Genomic DNA, 6,336 nt, shown 5'->3' with positions numbered 1-6,336 from the left:
TCATAGTATCTATGATTTGTGTATCTCTTTTCTATATTGAATATTTTTCAGCAAAATCCAGAAGAGTGAGTAAGCATGGCAAGAACAGTATTTTCTCTAAATTTAGGTCTAAATTTTCAGTTTCTTAGATCCCAGTGAACAATGTAGATGAAATTTCCCCCTTATGAAGCAAATAATTAATATGAATATAGTAGAGAGAAAGAGTGAACGTGATCGTTGTTAGCAATCAGAAGTAAGTATATGGTGGAAAATATCCTTGAGCACTGACTTTAATGTGATGCTATTTGAGAAAAGACTGCATATGTTAGTGTATAATTCCAGCAACCCTAATTTATACTGGAGTACCGGCAGTTAGAAAGGCTCCAAAACACATCTATCACTTTTCTTTCATGTCTCATACTTACAAATGGTCAAGATTCTCATTTAAGATTGAAATTTGGAAGGGAAGTCTGTAGGCTGGGTTCCTGGATTGGATTTTATTATAGTACAAAAACTGATGCTCAGACATTGAATGCTTGGATTTGATTGAAATGTTTTACTGCAATCAGATAAATATTACCCGTTAGAAAGGTATGATGCTTACAAGCAACAATTTCCTGGGGCATCTTGGCAGCTGGCAGTATATATATTATTTTTGAAAGAAGCACAGTTAGAAATAAATGACCTATTCAAGTAATTAACATGTAGTACTTAGATTTAGGAAAGCTGATTTTTCTTTGAAAAGTAACATGTTTCAGCATATGAGTTTGAAAGGCACAGGGGCTTTCCAACTTAAAAAAAAATAATAAAACCATTTAACTTTTCTTCCTGATCCAAAATGGATTTTTTTAAAGAATTAATTTTATTGGAAATTTAAATATTGAATAAAATACCTCTAGTAGTCAAGGAATAGTTATAAATTATATTATTCTGTTTGTATACATTCAGAGACATAAAGGAGAAAAGATTGAATATATGGATATATTTGTCCAAACCCTTTAAGTAATTTGTTATTACCACCCCCTTGCCCCCCCCCCAAAAGAATTAAGCTTTATCTCATTTCATTGTAGTAGCTGAAGACTTAAAGAGGCAACAGGAGTTTACATAAAAATATTTACTGAGTGCAGCACTCTTTCTCATCTGTCACAGAACAGTTCACCAAGGAGTACAATTTTGAGCTGCTTTTTTTAAAAAAAAAAAAATTTTTTTACTTCTTCTGTGATTCTTATAGTTTAAAGAAGGAAGTTTACCACTGTTTACAAAACCACAGCTATTCTGGGTATGTCTATTTATTCCAAGTCAGTGCTAGACCAGGTAATTTCCACAGTGCCTGATTTATTTCAGCTTGTTTGTTGCTATTCTCAAATTAGATTGATTCTCCTTTTAGAAAGCAAAGATTTTTAACCTTGCAGATCTTGTCCCCCAAGCTAAAGCTCAACTGTTTTCTATAAAAGTAAAATGCTTTGGAAGGCTTCTTCCCCACAGAGAATCAGTCTGCTCCAAGAGCAGCTCTCCAGACAAGTAATTTACTTCTATAAACAGTATAAATAAAGCAGAAATAGAGGAAAATATCTCAAAAAAACTACAACATGTCTTCTTTTACAGCACCCTGGTTGGTTTATTTTATTTCTTGCAGAAGGTCTACAAGCTGTTGCAGTTGGCTATCTGTGGGAGGTCCTCAAGCTGTTCACGAAGAATTTAGGTAAGTAAATTTACAAGTTTTTTTCCCCTTCTCACTGGTAGAGGTGCAAGTTAAGAAGCTTGCACAGAGAGTTACTTAACCACCTGCATATTTTTTAAGTATTTGTTGTTGATTTTACAACTATATAAAGGTGGTCTTCCTTATAAGAATTCAAAACAAAATGTTTGTGATCTGAATTCATCTATTTATCCATTAAATCACATTCATGCATAAATGTGTTTCCAGTAAGAATAACATAATAGTATTTATCAATAATAAGAAAAATGCCCTTAATTGTGTAGTTAGTTTTGATAACAGATTCATTTCATACTGCTACTATACGGTTGGTGTCAAGTATACATCCTGATCCTATATAAAAGAGGAGGCATTTCTGGTTTTTTTCCAATTTAAGTTCATGAGAGAAGGGACAAAAGGAAGAAAAAAAACCCAAAACAGCATAAATTGTTACAATTATTTGAATAACAAGAGGTGTGAAGAAAATAAATCTGATCAAAGCTTACATCCATTATACAGGCTAGGTTGGTAATGGTAACTATAGATATACTAAAAGATGAACATGTAATAATCTTTGACAGATTCATTAAAATGTATGCTTTTTAATATTGTTAAAAACCATATTAAACAGATTAATAACAGACTTACTTTTAAGACAGTGATTAATAGGGAACTATATCTAAAGAAGATGCTTTAAGTAGAGTTCTGAGGGAGTCAGGAAGTAGCTAGGAAGAAAGTTTTTATGTTATCCTAATTTATAGTATTTTGAAAGTTACACCCCCAAGACACTCACAAAAACTGACTCATCAGCTGAAAAAAATGTGTAAGAGACTTAAAAAGACAAAAAAAAAAAAAAGCTTATCAAAAGTTTGATAAGAAATCTATTTATACAGTAAAAAAAATCCCATTGGATATGAAAAAGGTATTTAAATACTTTTTGCTCCAGAAAAAACCCTGAAACATATCAACCATTTTATGGAAGGAGAATCCAAACTAAGTTGCATATGAAAGATGTCACACATTTTAAGTACTAAACAATGAAAACAAATTGAAATAAAATATTGATAGAGTAACACCTTCATTGTTCTGTAATTCAAAGAAGAAGTGAGCATTTTTCTGGAAGATGCACTGCAGCAAAACATACCTGATTGAGCTCAGTACCAGTGACAGCTGGAGAAAGACAATAGCTTGTGATATGAAGTTCTTCATATTGTGTGACCCAGTGTGACATTGTAGCTTTAAATTATTTATGAAAATAATGGCTTGGGTTCAGAAGAACAGAGAGTGAGGCATGATATTTATAAAAATAAAAAAAAAAAAAAAAAAGATACAAAACCCACAACAGAAAACAAACAAAACTCCTAAGAAAGAAGGATAGTAGACTTTGACATTAAGAGGTATGGTATTCACCATGCATGTAATAACACTACTTTGCAGTTGTTGGTTTTCTTGACTATGTTCAGATTTATCCAAGGTAGGTAAATATCATTAATTAATATACTTTCCTCTAAGTAAAAAGAATGGGAATACATATCTCTATAAGTATACAAAATAATGAAGTAAAAAATATTTTTCTTCAAAGTAAAAGAGTAAAATCCTTTAATTTTCAAGAAAACAAGCAAATTAATCATCTCAATTTGCACATGACCCTCAAACCTTAGCAATGTGCAACTATCATGTCCCACTTATACAAGGGAGACAAGTGACTCAGATTCGTAAATTCCCAGTGGACTGGACAATGGTGAGACAAGTCTCAAAATCCAAACATTTATTAACTTCCTGTCATGGATGAAAGTATTGACACGGTAATATTTAGTAAGAAATCTGAGTTTATTAATAACTAACAGCAATTTCTTATTACAAAATAATTCAGAAATACTGAAAGAAAGAAAAGCAACTTATTCACAGATTCTAAAATGACATGATTCACACTAACTTACTTAACGGTACCTTAATATATATATATATATGTATGTGCATACACAAAACAGACAAACACACAGAAACAAAGGTGTTTGGATTCAGTAGAATAAACACAAAATGGACAAACACACACAGAAACAAGGGTACATACCCACACACATACACACACGCACACCCCCTAATAAACAGAGAAAGAACGGGTGAAAGAGAAGCTAGCTCAAAGAAAATTTCCCTCTCGAGTTTAGAGCAAATACTCACAATGCCTTGGCATTCCTCAACGGGTGATAATTGAGACTCAAGCGGGTGGACTTCGCCCTGGCCTTCCGTCTGGAGCAGACAATACCTTAAGGGTTTGGTACCTGAGAGGCATCCCAGCTCAGGAGAGGTGCTGGTCACAGGCCCACTGCGATCCAGGAGAGCTCAAAGGGTCTCCCTGGTGGTCGCCATTTATAGGGTCCAAGATAATTGACTTTTGTCAAATGCCTTCTGGTGCCTTCCAGCAGTTACACAAGAATTTGATGAATGTGCAACTCTGTTATTGTTCCCATTTGATCACATCCCAGGCACAGGTGTGCCAGGCCCTTAGGAGATGATGGGCCGTTATAGCCGTTTCTGAGCAATCGGGAGGGGCAGGAGCCAGGCTCATTAATGTTATCAGTCCTTATCTCCACAGATTGGTGTATAGCTCGGGGGATGTGGGTGGAATCGCACGTAGCACCAAGCAGTCCAACAAAGAGGGGGGTGGGGGTGGGGGGGTGGGGGGTGTAAGAATTGCACCACCACACTTCCCACAATGTACTAATTGGATACACAATGGTTGGCTAAGTATATAAGAAGTTGTGGCAAGCAATAGAGTATGCCTTGCATTTCTTAATGGTAGTGAAGGAAAAGGGGAAAAAGGAAAGGAGGGAGGTGGAGAGAATAGAGGACTAGAGATCACCGGTCTGGGTTCCTGCTTCGATCCCACCAGCAAGGGTTCAAGGAGGCATCTGTCTTCTTCGCTTCACTTCATTCTCTGGACCACCCCCCACCCTCCTTGCCCCCCCCCTTCGATTTATACACACTTTCCTTGGGTCCATCCCCTAGGTCGACCCACATACCTAGGTATCCCATGTATGGGGAGGGGTGATGTGCTTCATGGGATGATGTAATTAGCACGATCTCGTTAGTCTTACCATATTCAGGGTATATGCATTTCGTGGATAATGAAGCAAAGGTCATTCACCAGACAGATGGCCCTTGAAATTTGGCCAGGTGCACCAGAGCAGAGTCGTCCTGTCTCCACAGGGCTGCCCCGTCCAGCTGCATCCTGTGTTATTCGGGCAGCCTTATCAGCTTTGACCTCCACACCATCCAACTCATCACTATAGTTTTGTTACTTGTGAGTGTTTGAGACATTCCTTAGCTCAGAGGGCCTCCACTCCCCCCGCTATCCTTTATCTCTTTCTCAGGCTGTTTTTCTCAGTCTTTGTTTCTCGCAGGCCTGTTTCTTTCAGGACCTATTTTTACAAGTCGTCTCTCACAGCAACTAATCCTATTGGACAAAGAATCTGATACGTAAAGAAATTTCTCTCTAAAAAATCCAGTGCAAAATTTATGTTTATCACTGTACTAATAAAAAATTTATGTTGTTAACAGATTCAGTACTGTAAGTCCTACTATAGAATTAATCTCTTTTTTAATTTGCAAGAATTTCTTCCTTATAAAGTAGCTGTAAAACATTTCTAAATTTTTAAATGGCTTATGGTTGTTGCTGATACATTAAGAAAGTGTTATTTTTTAATTAAAAGAAAAATACAGAAGTTATTTTTTTAATCTTTAATGGTTTATTCTAGCAAGTTTGTATATCAGTGTCATTGACTACAAAAATTTAGCCATATATTGGGCCACATGCACTGCAACACTGTTTAGTTCCCTTGAGGTTACTTTCAAGTTCGATGCTGTTGATTGAAATCTTGACTATATAACTCCAGTCATACATTCATTAAGTCCATGTAGAGACATCATAAGGGCAGAGTTACATCTGCAGCATCCTGACATTTTATAGACAAGACTTGTGTACAACTTTTTGATAAAAATATGGAAAAATATTTAAGTTGCCTATTACTTTCAGCTAGCTGAATTTTACAGAAATTGCTCATCTAGAGCAGAATTATTGCTGATTTGCAGTTTAACTGCCTTCTTCAGTATTTCAGATATATTTACTTGCTTAGAAATCACACTATAGAAACCGATTTTGGTGTTCTTTTTTTTTCCATTTGTATAGATTGGGATGCCCAGAGATCATCCTGAGCAGACTGAATAAACTTGCCAAGCGACTCAGAGATGATCACAGTTATGTTAACTGCATTAAATGACAGTTAATATTTGGAGTGGTTTTCATTCTCTTTCCTGATCAGTGAGTCATGTCAAATGATGGACAACCTAATACAAAATTTCCCAGTTACATATATCAAAGATCAAATTTTTTTTACTTCAGAAAATACACTGCAATTGTTACCATGTTATCTAAATCTAAGAACACCTCACAGTCACAGAGATTTTCGACTGGTTTCAGCAAGGGACCTACATTATCAGGTCAATGCCTATCACTTACGCAGTGGTTTGTTTTCACTCTCCATTTCCTCTTCTCCCAAGTTACCCTTGCCTTTCATTTCTACTTATTTTCCCAGACAACTTTCTGTTGCTGATACAGCAATACATATGCAACCAAGGGACTAAAAAATAGATCAATTTCT

Source organism: Strix uralensis, chromosome 4 (genome assembly GCF_047716275.1).
Source record: "Strix uralensis isolate ZFMK-TIS-50842 chromosome 4, bStrUra1, whole genome shotgun sequence".
Classification (NCBI taxonomy): domain Eukaryota; kingdom Metazoa; phylum Chordata; class Aves; order Strigiformes; family Strigidae; genus Strix; species Strix uralensis.
The sequence above is the reverse complement of the archived record's forward strand: the minus strand, read 5'-3'. Positions refer to the sequence as shown.